The 14,092-nt window shown below is 45.8% G+C and overlaps 1 pseudogene; it reads left to right on the top strand.

The window, feature by feature from the left end:
* Nucleotides 1-3,634: 3,634 nt before the first annotated feature.
* The window catches only part of LOC141051121 (uncharacterized), a 108,150-nt pseudogene continuing 97,692 nt past the window's right edge, over nucleotides 3,635-14,092 (top strand).

Below are 14,092 nucleotides of genomic sequence, written 5' to 3' on the forward strand. Positions count from 1 at the left end.
AAACAATTAAAATACTGACATGGTATGGCCCTGGCTGAAAAAAAAAAGTTACATCTTTTTCACATGTGGTGTGTAATATTTACCTTCTGGTGAGCATTGTTTCCCGGAGGAACGACAGGGCTTGTGCGTACTTGTACTTGCTCCTGCGTCCTCCAGATCCACTCGGGGCCCGCATCTCTTTATTGAACTCCTTCTTGAAATGATCCCTCACAGACCGCCACCGATTCACAATTCTGTTCCCTGAAACGAGAAAGGAGTGGTTAGTATACAACATCAGTGTTTCACAAACTCCAGTCCTCATGGTCCCCAGGGGTCATGTTTTCAGGATTTCAATAGTAAATAGAAATCCTGAACACATGATCCGTGGGGACCACGAGGACTGGAGTTCGGGAAACACTGGTTTACATCAAGCAACCGTTACTGTATATACTTACGCTCTTTAATCTGGTCCCGAGCTTCGAGGTCCTCCCAGCGGCCCACAAGGAGAGAACAGATTTCCTCCCAGAGTCGTCGGGTAATGATCAGGTCAGCGTGGCGGCGGTCAGCCATATTCCAGAGCGGCTCCCTTTCTCTGACGAGATCGATGAGGCGGTCCACATCAATCCCTCCATCCTCACCGTCAGAGTCGGGAGCACGCTGTGAAGGCTGTTAAAGAAAAAGACAAAAATAACATAATTAGCCTCCACAAAAGAAATGAAATAAAAAGTGCCAAAAAACAAAGCAAAAATATTTATACTTACACGCTGGTGACCGCCGCGTTGCTGTCGCCGACGACCCTGGGAGGCACTGCGAGGACCTCTTGGCCGAGCACCAGATTGGGAAGACTAGAGAAGAAAACAAAAAATGTTATGTCTTTGGATGTAGGCATTTGTTTGCTGTGTGTGGTCTGCAGAACATTGTTTTCTATGTGTTGTGTGTAGTGTGATGTTGTGTTTCTGCGTTTGATGCAAAAAACTTACGAATTGTGAGCCCACTCCAAGCGTCTGTCCACCCCTTCCTTCTTCTTCTGGGAGCTCCTCTTCATCTTGTGATTCCTGTTTTGAAATAAAAGGCAATGAATAGACATATATTACAGAGATGATGGATTTTGGAAATAAAAACTTACCATCAAACGCTGACGATGCGAGGGAGGGCTCCCAGAAGAAGATGTGCTGTCCTGTTGATGGCCAGACTCCATGGCTGTGGGTATTGCTGCTGCCAGTGATGCCATTTCTGCTGCTGCATCTCTTTGGCGGCTGTTGAATAAAGAGAAACAAAGGGCCAATGAATATCTTGATATTCCATGGCCCTAGTTTGGAGGAATGGGGGATTTGATAATTATCGTCTCTCATCTGCTTCTGGACTCCCCTCCCGTTCAGCATGCTGCTCCATTTGGGGTGGTGCTGATGGTGCTGCTGCTGCATCTCTTTGGCGGCTGTTGAATAAAGAGAAACAAAGGGCCAATGAATATCTTGATATTCCATGGCCCTAGTTTGGAGGAATGGGGGATTTGATAATTACCGTCTCTCATCTGCTTCTGGACTCCCCTCCCGTTCAGCATGCTGCTCCATTTGGGGTGTTGCTGATGGTGCTGCTGCTGCAGATGTCTGCTGCCTTCTCCTGCGCCTGGTTGCTGTCTTGGGTGGCATGTTGGGTGTGGCTGAGGGTCCCATTGTCTTCCTTTTATATATCTCCTGTGGGCAGAGCTACTGAGCATGCTCAGACCAAAAAAACCGGATCCGGCAAAGCCGGATCCGGCGCATTGCGGCGCTCATAGGCTTTCATTGTGTGAAAAGCCGGAGACAAAAAACGTTACAGTAGACGTTTTTTCCAGACGCCGGATCGCGACACATTGCCGGATCCGGCGAAAACCGGATGAAACGCATGGCCATCCGGCGCGATCCGGCGCAAATGCAAGTCAATGGGGGGGAAACCGGATCCGGCATTGCATTTCGCCGGATCCGGTTTCTGTCAAAAGCGACGGATCGCGCCTGACGGCGAAAACCTGATGTGTGAAAGAGGCCTAAGCCTTAATGACGGCTGCCGAAGACTCCTAACTCCTCTTTAATAGTCCCTCTGCCTTCCTGTCCATAGCATCCCGCTGGCAGGAAGAGTCTTCAAATGGTATTGAGGTCTTTTTTGCGACCTTGGCGATAGGGATGTATACTTTTGGGATATCTTCCTAAACCTTGACTTCTTCTGAATCAAAGGGGAGACAGGCTTTAAAATCTCTTGGAATGAAAATATTCTTCTCTGTATCTTCCCATTCTTCCAGGATCATTGCCTTAATATGTTGGTTGACCAGGAGCACTATTTCTTTGTGTCCTCAGCCCTCCAAACCTTTCATCCTGAATCGTGTGAAGCCTCTGAGCCTTATCGACCTTCATGGTGGCTCGTACAGCCCTCAACAGATCATCCGTATTTTCAGATGAGATAAAATACTTTTTCTTCTCCTCCGAAAGCATCTGGGGAATACTTTGTTCCTCCCCTTCAACGTCCTCCTCTGTATAGTGTGAGTATGGGTATGCCTTCTCTGAGTATTCCTCCTCCCATCTGGCTCTCTTATGACGGGAGGTACTCTGAGCTGGATGTGGTGGTACAAGATTAGCGACGGTGCTCTGGACCTCTTTCGAATCATAGCTCACATATCTGATAGAATGGACGCTTGCTCGTCCTTTAGGAACTTCACAATACATTCCGCGCATAACTGCTTTTTATACGATTCTGCGAGTTTCGTATTGCATGTCGGGCATTTTTTTGGTCTTTTCTGGGAAGAGGAGCCTGATCCTAAGGCAGTCCCTCTGTCCTATTTAAAAGATGGAAAATTTGTGCTCTTTTAACTAAAGTGGTTCACACCATGAAACGGATCAAAAAGGATGCTATGGAGTTTCACTTACACTGGCCAAGGACTGCTCGGCTAGTGCTTCTGAGCATTGTGATAGGAAAATTTTCCTATTGTTGCCTGGTACTGGCTGGCAGATCTCAGTGGTTGTACTGCGCATTGCGCCTGCCATTTTTTTTTCCAGGTAGATAACGCCAGGCTGGAAGACTGATCAGGAGGGACTTGGGGGATGGCGGAGGTGTCTGGCTGACTCAAGGGGCAGCATTTCTGTCTCCTCTGACATGCATATCATGTCAGAAGCGAGAGAAATCATTTAAACAGCTGGCACACTTTGTTTTTTGTGATTGGACGCCGGGAAATCCGGCCCTGATCATGTTTTCCATCTCTGGGGGGTGCTACAGCCTTATTCCCTATCGCCCTTTTAAACCAGCGATGAGGGAATAAGTACCCTTGGCGGCTGCCATTTTAATGTGTATCAGTGGTCACTAAGGAGTTAATGGGACCCTAAACTTAACATTTATAAAACATGCTCCTCTGGGGCTATTTCCTACAAATTTGAAGGGCACGTAGCATCTAGCATTAATTATAGAATTAGATTCATCGTAGGAGTGCACTGTCAGAAATGGAGGCAATAACAACCTTCAATAGTAAACGACAAAAAATTACCCTGCACCTCTGCATAGAATAAAGCAAGTGTGAGCAAGGTGCCACAACTGCATAATAAACAAGAGAATACAGAAGCTTCTGTGAGCGCTGGTCACATAAGGTATCTACAGCTAGTCAGCAGCTGAAGCAGTGAAAAAATAGCCAGTGAATTGGACAAGCTGACTGTCACCAATTCAACTAATGTCCCAGTGTATACGAACTAACAGTACAACATCTACATGTTATATCTCCTCATATGTTCCGCTATTATATGCAGTAATTGTATTATTACACTGGATCCTTTATGATGTTACATCGCCATCTTCTCCCCATTCAGGTCCCTCAAAAATCGGAACTTCTCAGTGGAGATCTTTTATTTAATACAGTTTTCCTGATTGACACAAAAAGGATGGATAGGGACAGGGACAAGATGGCTGAGAGAATATTACACCTCAACCTAGAAATCCTCTTCCAGCTTACTGGAGAGGTGAGAGATTCTGATGACGTCACATTACACCATTCTTATCTATGGGAATAACAGATGGACAGAACTGGAGAGGTGAGGACTCTGGAAATGTCTGTAGTCAGATTTATTAATGTGTCTCTCCATAACCAGGATTACACAGTAGTGAAGAAGACCTCTAGTGAGCGCTGTCAGGACCCTGTGTCTGAGGGATGGGGAAGACCCCTGAGCCCAATCACAGGGCCTCCACTCCACCCCTTGATACTTGAGAATATCAATGACCAGAAGATCCTAGAACTCGCCTACAAGATGATTGAGCTGCTGACTGGAGAGGTGACACTGCTGGGACATTATACTTCAATGCTATGAAGGGATCAGGGTTATGACGGTATCATTGTATGTGTCAGGTTCTTATAAGGTGTCAGGATGTCGCTGTGTATTTCTCAATGGAGGAGTGGGAGTATTTACAAGGACCCAAAGATCTGTACAAGGACGTCATGATGGAGGTTCCCCAGCCCCTCACATCACCAGGTAATAGACCAGACTAAATACACACGGCCTATAATTATCTGTATGTAAAGAATGAATTCAGACCCTGTATGTGTTTCCTCCAGTTCTATCCAGTAAGAGGACAACACCAGAGAGATGTCCCCGTCCTCTTCTTCCACAGGACTGTAAACAAGAATATCCTACTGTTCCTCAGGATCATCAGGTAGATGGAGAGAAGGTGTCATGAGATCTCCCCTATGATGTGTAGACGGCTGTGAAGGTCTTGTGCTCAGTCTTGTTTTATCCACCAGTATTATATGTTTTATACTTGTGTAATGAGAACGGTGGAGATGGCAGGATTAGAGCTGATCATAGGTGTGACTTCTCCATCTGTCTGTGACTTTTACAATATTTGTTTCAGGGAGAATATCTGACCAATATTAATACTATAGAGACATATGTGAGGGGTGATGAGTTGTGTAAAGAGGAGATTCCTACAAATGGCTACCCAGGTGAGTAGTAATCGCTAAATGCAGAGAAGTCACAGATTATTCTCAGTCACTGGATGTGGCTGCTTTATCTTTGTTATTGTCCACCCATATCACAATCAAGAAGCCACCATTCTCTTTCTAAACTAAAACTGTCCCGATTACTATGAGCATTGGAAGTCTTTCTGTTGGAGCAAGGCCTGTCCTGAAAGAGCTTACAGTCCGGAGAATGCGCGCTACTACCTGGAATTAGAAGGTGCTGACCCTTACCTTCCCAGATCTCTAAACTGCAAAGCCAAATGTCAGCTTACATAGAATGTGCTGATAACATAGAAAATCATGTGAAGAAAAATATAATCCATATGGTGGGCTTGCTTTTATGATGAGACACCAGACCATGTCCTTTTTATCCGTATGGTGGGCTTGCTTTTATGATAAGACACCAGACCATGTCCTTTTTATTTTTATGCTCAAATATAAACACACACATATACAATTATAATGTTTCTCCTCCTTTCTTTTTTTTTTATTTAAACGCATCCCTGACAGCCCCCCAGTCAGACGCTAGACAAGAGAACACCAATCAATTATTCGTATTTCCAAACTTATATTTTAAGAAGTTATAAAGTTCTTAAAAATTACTCCCCTTGCAGATAACAACCGTGAAGAAATTAAATCCCTAATAGAACAATCCATATTGACTCCTATAAAAAAATGAAATGCCGAAACAATATTCAGCCTCTCCGCAACAAATGGTTCCCTAATTACCCGACAGTCCCAATACGTGAGATGTGCCGCCTCTGAGTTACACTTGAGACATTTAGATTTTTTTATTTTAAATCAGATGTTTCTCTAGCAACCTTCCATGACGGCATAGGAGGATGTCGTCTCCACGCCGTAATGGGGGACAGGAAGCACGAGAGATTAAAAGGTCTCTCCCTCCTCCCTCTCACCAGTGTCTTTCCTGTCCCCCATGGAGCATGGAGAGGTCTGGTATGCTGTGTGGCCGGCTGCTGCAGCGTACCTGGAGATCCAAAAAGCCGGGCAGTGGTGGTCGGTGGCGCAGCCTTCCCTCCTCTGTTCTGCTCCCGTCTGCTCCTGCATTCGGGACCGTTTCATGGCCCTCCCGCGCTCCCCTTTGGGGAGTAAAGCGGGCCAGTGATCCCCGCCGGAGGCCTCCCGCAGCTCTCCGGCGTCTCCTCCTCCCCTGCGTGCTGTGCGACCCGGAAGTGACGTCACGCGCGCGGATCACTTCCGGGGTACGTGGAGGGCGCACTGTCATAGAATCGTAGAGTTGGAAGGGACCTCCTGGGCCATCTGGTCCAACCCCCTGCTCAAAGCAGGATTCGCTAAATCATCCCAGTCAGATGTCTGTCCAGCCTCTGTTTGAAGGCTTCCATTGAAGGAGAACTCACCACTTCTCGTGGCAGCCTGTTCCACTCATTGATCACTCTAACTGTCAAAAAGTTTTTTCTAATATCTAATGTGTCTCCTCCCATTTTGTTTCATCCCATTGCTTCTAGTCTTTCCTTGTGCAAATGAGAATAAAGTTGATCCTTCTACAATGTGACAGCCCTTTAGATATTTGTAGACAGGTATTAAGTCTCCTCTCAGTCTTCTCTTTTGCAAACTAAACATTCCCAAATCCTGCAACCTTTCCTCATAAGACAGGGTTTGCAGACCGGTCACCATTCTGGTCGCTCTTTTCTGAACTTGCTCCAGTTTGTTGATGTCTTTTTTAAAATGTGGTGCCCAAAACTGGACACAATATTCCAGATGAGGTCTGACCAAAGAGGAGTAGAGGGAAATAATGACTTCACGTGATCTAGACTGTATGCTTCTGTTAATACATCCTAGAATTGCATTTGCCTTTTTTGCTGCTGCATCACACTGTTGACTCATATTCAGTCTGTGATCTATTAGTATACCCAAGTCTTTTTCACATGTGCTGTCACTTAGCCCTATTCCTCCCATTCTATATATGCTTTTTTCATTTTTATTGCCCAGATGTAGTACTTTGCATTTCTCCCTGTTAAAAAACATTCTGTTAGTTGCTGCCTACTTCTCCAGTTTATTTAAATCTTTTTGAATCCTCTCTCTCTCTTCTCTAGTATTAGCTATCCCTCCTAGCTTTGTGTCATCAGCAAATTTAATCAGTTTACCCTCAATTCCTTCATCTAAATCGTTGATAAAGATGTTGAACAATACAGGGCCCAGGACAGAGCCCTGTGGTACCCCACTTGAGACATTCTTCCAACTGGATGTGCAGCCATTTACGACCACTCTTTGGGTCCGATCACTAAGCCAGTTATGAATCCACCTAACAGTTGCCTTGTCCATTCCATACTTAGTCATTTTTTCAATAAGGATTGTATGAGAGACTTTGTCAAATGCTTTGCTGAAGTCAAGATATACTATATCTACGGCATTTCCTTGATCCACCCAATCAGTGATACCGTCATAGAAGGAAATTAAGTTAGTCTGACATGACTTATTAGTTACAAACCCATGCTGACTCTGTTTGATCACTTCATTCTTATCCAGGTATTGACATACATGTTGTTTAATAATTTGTTCAAAGATCTTTCCTGGTATAGAAGTCAGACTCACCGGCCTATAGTTGCCTGGGTCCACCTTCTTCCCCTTTTTGAAGATAGGAACAACATTTGCTGGCAGCAAGATGGCCCCCATCTTGCTGCCAGCGCGCGGAGCTCGCCAGCACCTGCTGTGCCTGCTCCAGGACCCAGGGAGGAGGAGGGGGAATCAATCTATTGCGCTGAGGGCGGAGTTAACCCTTCATTAACCCGCCAGAAAATGCCGACAGGTAAAGCAAATCCCCTGCTGTCATGGACGCTTCCTGCACTGCATCTGCAGAGCCCAGCGCTGCCCCAGCCACGGTGAGTGTTACCTGGGGGGGTCCTAAGGGTGCGATCTGGGATAAAGGTCCTTAAAATACTTCTCCCCCTCTTTCTTATAGGGAGAAAAGTCTGCCCATAAAAGCACCAATACGTCCAGCAAAACGGCCAAATGTGCTATATGCAGTACCAAACTTCCCTCTAATTGGGAGAAAAAGTTATGTCAGGCATGCACTGATAAAGTGGTCAGGGCCGAGCACCCATCATTAATTGACGAGATCCGCAGCTTGGTCACCCGTCAGGTTCAGACCTCCTTAGCCGCCCTGTCCCCCCTCCACCCTCTTCGATTATGGGCTCACCACCTTCAAAAAAACGGAGGATTCAGGTGGAGGATTCAGAATCCGAGTCGGAGAGATCATCCAACTCGAGCTCCGAAAATTGGGAGCAACCGGGGACCTCTAGGGCACCTGACGTTAGAAGGTATTTCCTTTCCACAGAATACGTGGAGGAGTTGATTAGCGCAGTACGTGCCACTATGGGCCTACAAGATGAACCTGTCACGCAAACGGCACAGGATCGCATGTTTGGGGGACATGAAGGACCTAAACGAGCAGGCTTTCCAGTTCATAAAAGCATAGTGGACATGATCTCCCAGGAATGGGAATACCCTGAAAAACGCTACTCAGCCCCTTCAGAGCTCCGCCATAGGTTTCCTCTGGAAGGAGAGGACTTTAAATGGGACATCCTGAAAGTCGATGTCCAGGTGGCAAGGGTGGTAAAGAAAACGGTGTTACCGTTTGATGATGCGTCTCAGCTTAGAGACCCGATGGACCGTAAAGCTGAAAGCCTCCTGAGGAAAACATGGGAATCCTCCGCGGCCACCTTAAAATCAGGAGTTGCGTCCACTTGTGTCTCTAGGTCCCTCTTTCAATGGATTGAGGAGCTAGAGAACCATATTTCGCAGGGTACCTCAAGGAGTGACCTCCTTAACTCACTCCCTATCTTGCAGAGAGCTACGGGCTTCCTGGCAGACGCATCAATGGAGATGATCCATACTTCTGCCAGAGCCATGGTACAATCAAACTCTGCCAGGCGAGCCCTCTGGCTGAAGACGTGGAGCGGTGACATTACATCCAAGGTCAAGCTATGCTCTTTACCCTTTAAAGGTGAACATCTCTTTGGCCCTGCCTTAGACGAAATTCTGGAAAAAGCCACTGACAAAAAGAAGGTGCTTCCAGAGCAGAGAACCACAAGGAAACCTCTTTTTCGTGGCCCCCAGATCAGTCATCCCAACCACGAGGGAAGGGAAAGACGGGAAGATGGGGCTACGCTAAAGGGAGAGGCAGGAACATCCTGGTCCCCCAGCAACTGCAATCCCAAGAAAAACAATGACTCGATCCCGGTGGGGGGAAGGCTTTCGAGTTTCTTTCCTGCTTGGCAGTTGATTTCCAACAGCCCCTGGGTCCTCAGTGTGATCATAGAATCGTAGAGTTGGAAGGGACCTCCTGGGCCATCTGGTCCAACCCCCTGCTCAAAGCAGGATTCGCTAAATCATCCCAGTCAGATGTCTGTCCAGCCTCTGTTTGAAGACTTCCATTGAAGGAGAACTCACCACTTCTTGTGGCAGCCTGTTCCACTCATTGATCACTCTAACTGTCAAAAAGTTTTTTCTAATATCTAATCTGTGTCTCCTCCCATTTAGTTTCATCCCATTGCTTCTAGTCTTTCCTTGTGCAAATGAGAATAAAGTTGATCCTTCTACAATGTGACAGCCCTTTAGATATTTGTAGACAGCTATTAAGTCTCCTCTCAGTCTTCTCTTTTGCAAACTAAACATTCCCAAATCCTGCAACCTTTCCTCATAAGACAGGGTTTGCAGACCGGTCACCATTCTGGTCGCTCTTTTCTGAACTTGCTCCAGTTTGTTGATGTCTTTTTTAAAATGTGGTGCCCAAAACTGGACACAATATTCCAGATGAGGTCTGACCAAAGAGGAGTAGAGGGAAATAATGACTTCACGTGATCTAGACTGTATGCTTCTGTTAATACATCCTAGAATTGCATTTGCCTTTTTTGCTGCTGCATCACACTGTTGACTCATATTCAGTCTGTGATCTATTAGTATACCCAAGTCTTTTTCACATGTGCTGTCACTTAGCCCTATTCCTCCCATTCTATATATGCTTTTTTCATTTTTATTGCCCAGATGTAGTACTTTGCATTTCTCCCTGTTAAAAACCATTGTGTTAGTTGCTGCCCACTTCTCCAGTTTATTTAAATCTTTTTGAATCCTCTCTCTCTCTTCTCTAGTATTAGCTATCTCTCCTAGCTTTGTGTCATCAGCAAATTTAATCAGTTTACCCTCAATTCCTTCATCTAAATCGTTGATAAAGATGTTGAACAATACAGGGCCCAGGACAGAGCCCTGTGGTACCCCACTTGAGACATTCTTCCAACTGGATGTGCAGCCATTTACAACCACTCTTTGGGTCCGATCACTAAGCCAGTTATGAATCCACCTAACAGTTGCCTTGTCCATTCCATACTTAGTCATTTTTTCAATAAGGATTGTATGAGAGACTTTGTCAAATGCTTTGCTGAAGTCAAGATATACTATATCTACAGCATTTCCTTGATCCACCCAATCAGTGATACCGTCATAGAAGGAAATTAAGTTAGTCTTACATGACTTATTAGGTACAAACCCATGCTGACTCTGTTTAATCACTTCATTCTTATCCAGGTACTGACATACATGTTTAATTATTTGTTCAAAGATCTTTCCTGGTATAGAAGTCAGACTCACCGGCCTATAGTTGCTTGGGTCCACCTTCTTCCCCTTTTTGAAGATAGGAACAACATTTGCTCTTCTCCAGTCTTCTGGCACTTCTCCTGTTCTCCAAGAATTTTCAAAGATTATGGAGAGGGGTTCAAAAATTTCTTCTGCTATCTCCTTCAGTACTCTGGGGTGTAATTCATCTGGACCTGGAGACTTGAATTCATTTAGGTTAGCTGTTTCCTCACTATCTTTCTGTTTATAGATATCCTGGATTCTTCTATTCCCTTAATAGGACAGTGAATAACAGTTGATGTTACATTTCCTTTCTGAGAGAAAACAGATGCAAAATAGGAATTTAAAAGTTCAGCCTTCTCAACATCCTGTCTTACCATTTCATCATTTTCATCCTGCAAAAATCCTATAGCATCTTTGACTTTTCTTTTACTTTTGACATATCCCCAAAATCCTTTATAATTGCTTTTGACATCTCTTGCAAGCCTCAATTCATTTTCAGCTTTAGCTAATCTGATTTGTGCCCTGCAGGTTCTGCAGACCGCATTATATTCTTCTTTAGATATGCCTCCCTCTTTCCATTTTATAAACATTTTTTTCTTCCTTTTTAGCATGTGCTTAAGTTCTGTGTTCATCCATCCTGGTTTCCTTAAATGCTTCCTATTCTTCCCTCTTTTCGGAATTGTTAACAACTGTGCTTTGAGAATTTCATTTTTCAAGATTTCCCATCCTTCCTGGACATTTTTGTCTTTAAGGATATCCAGCCATTGGATCCCTCCAATTCTCTTTCTGAATCCCTTTAAAATCTGCCTTTCTGAAATCTAACCTTGATGTCTGAGTCTTCACAGGTCTTCCGCCTCTAGTTATCCAAAATTCTAAAATAGCATGGTCGCTACCTCCTAGGGTCCCAGCCACTTTTACCTCCTCAACCATTTCCTCCCTGTTTATAAGGATTAGATCCAAGGTAGTAGTTCCCCTTGTTTTCTCCCTTACCTTTTGGAAGATAAAGTTGTCAGCAAGAGAGGATCAGAATTTCCTTGACCTGTTAGTTTTGCCTGAGAGAGATTCCCAACAAATTTCTGGATAGTTGAAATCTCCCATGACAACTATGTCATATTTTTTGGAGAACTTGGCCATTTGATGCATAGAGGGCCTACTGCTAGAACTCGAATCCTATCCCCCGCGGGGTATAAGTCACCTCCATACCATCTTGGGAGACCCCAGCTCTAGATTCCGGCATTCTGCAGTTGCTACAGTCAAATGCCATCTCTCGAGTCCCTGTGAAGGAGCAAGGAAGACGGCATTATTCCTAGTAAGAAAGCCCACAGGAGAGTCGAGAATAATAATAAACCTAAAGGGCCTCAACCGACACATTGCATACCACAAATTCAAAATGGAGTCGGTAAAGACCGCCATTCCTCTGATAGGGCAGTCTTTATGGCAACTATAGATCTGAAGGATGCCTATTTCCACATCCCCATCCATCCTTCCCACAGAAAGTATCTGAGGTTCGCGGTCCACCAGGGTCCAGAAATAAAACACTTTCAATACAACGTACTTCCATTTGGGATATCATCTGCTCCTCGAGTATTCTCCAGGATCATTACGGAGGCTGTGTCCCACATCCGAAGTCAGGGCATATGTATTGTACCCTACCTCGAGACCTACTAATAATGGGAGCCTCCTACCGCACTCTGGAACTACAGGTGACTCAGACCCTGAGCATGCTCCAGTCGTTAGGATGGATCCCGAACATAAAGAAATCTCAGACCCAACCCTCCCAGGAGGTGAAATTCTTAGGAATCCTACTGGATTCAAAAAATCAAATGTCCTTCCTCCCGAAGGAGCACCAGAGATCCATAATATCAAGGATCTCAGAGTTCAGGGAACAGAGGTTCCCGACCCTCAGGTCAGCTATGTCCATACTAGGATCTATGACCTCCTGTATCCAGTCAGTACCTTGGGCACAGGCCCACTCCAGAGCGCTCCAGTCCCATATTTTAAGAAATTGGAATCGGGATCACACCTGTCTGAACAAAAAGGTCCAAACCCCGGGGGTAGTGAGAGCCTCGCTGGCATGGTGGATGGACCACAAGAACCTGTGCAGAGGAATCAACTGGTCTCAGACGCCTTTAGTCATGGTAACAGCAGATGCCAGCAAAAAAGGCTGGGGAGCTGTAGTGTCTCGTCACCCACTCCAGGGGTTATGGAGCCAGAAAGTGAGCGCAAGATCCTCAAACTTCAGAGAACTGAAGGAAGTGGAAGAAGCTCTACTGACAGCAAGGCACCTGGTCCGGGGCCAGCACATCAGAGTCTACTCAGACAATATAACGATGGTGGCCCATCTCAGTCACCAGGGTGGTACGAGATCCAGCAGCCTGGAGGGCATCTCAATCCGAATATTTTCCTGGGCCGAAAAGCACCTTCGCTCTTTGACGGCAATTCACCTGAAGGGTACCGCCAATCTTCAGGCAGATTTCTTAAGCAGAAAAAGCATCCAGCCTGGTGAGTGGACCCTGAACAAAATAATTTTCCAGAAACTGGTCGACAGGTGGGGCCTCCCGGAGGTGGGCCTCCCGGAGGTGGACCTGTTAGCCTCAGGAGAAAATGCTCAAGTGGGAAAATACTTTTCACTGAACCCCAGGGAAAGGCCCTGGGAGTGGATGCCTTCGCCCTCATGTGGAGGTTCCATCTAGCTTACGCCTTTCCACCAGTCCCAATCCTCGCCGCAACCCTGAAGAAGATTCGGGACGATCATACCCCAACCATCCTAGCAGCTCCGTTATGGCCAAAGAGGAGCTGGTACTCTCTGATCACGGAGCTGGTGGTAGACGGATCATTCATCCTACCCATGGAACACGACCTTCTCTCGCAGGGCCCCCTACATCACCCAAACCTTCGGGGAATGAGGTTAGCAGCCTGGCTACTGAAGCCCAGATCCTGAGGGCCAATGGCTTATCAGAGGCGGTAATAAAGACCCTACAGAAATCCCGAAAACCGGTCACTATCACCATATATAATAAGATATGGAAGAGGTTCTCTTCATGGTATCTACCAGACTTGCCTGACCCCGAGAAACCTAACATTTCTCGTATCCTGGATTTCTTGCACAAGGGGCTAGAGCTAGGTCTAAAACCTACCACTTTGAAAGTTCAAGTGTCAGCATTAGGTGCTATGTTCGACTGTGACCTGGCCAACCACAGGTGGATAAGAAGATTCATGACATCGGCCACTAGACTTCATCCAAAGAAGCTTATAGCGGTCCCAACATGAGACTTTAATGTGGTGCTTAAGGGACTCACTCAATCTCCCTTTGAGCCCTTGTCATCCTGCACGTCTCAGCTTCTCGCCTGTAAAGTCACCTTCCTGGTAGCAATAACTTCAGCAAGACGAGTAGGAGAGCTGCAGGCGCTCTTAGTTAGGGAACCCTACCTAACTATTAGAGATGATTCCATAGTTCTCTCTCTTGACCCATCTTTTCTGCCGAAGGTACTGTCTGACTTCCATAGGTCACAGAATATAGTCCTCCCGTCATTTTGT

The sequence above is a fragment of the Dendrobates tinctorius genome, unplaced genomic scaffold, assembly GCF_039654945.1.
Source record: "Dendrobates tinctorius isolate UK_male_01 unplaced genomic scaffold, ASM3965494v1 ptg000155l, whole genome shotgun sequence".
In the NCBI taxonomy this organism is placed as follows: domain Eukaryota; kingdom Metazoa; phylum Chordata; class Amphibia; order Anura; family Dendrobatidae; genus Dendrobates; species Dendrobates tinctorius.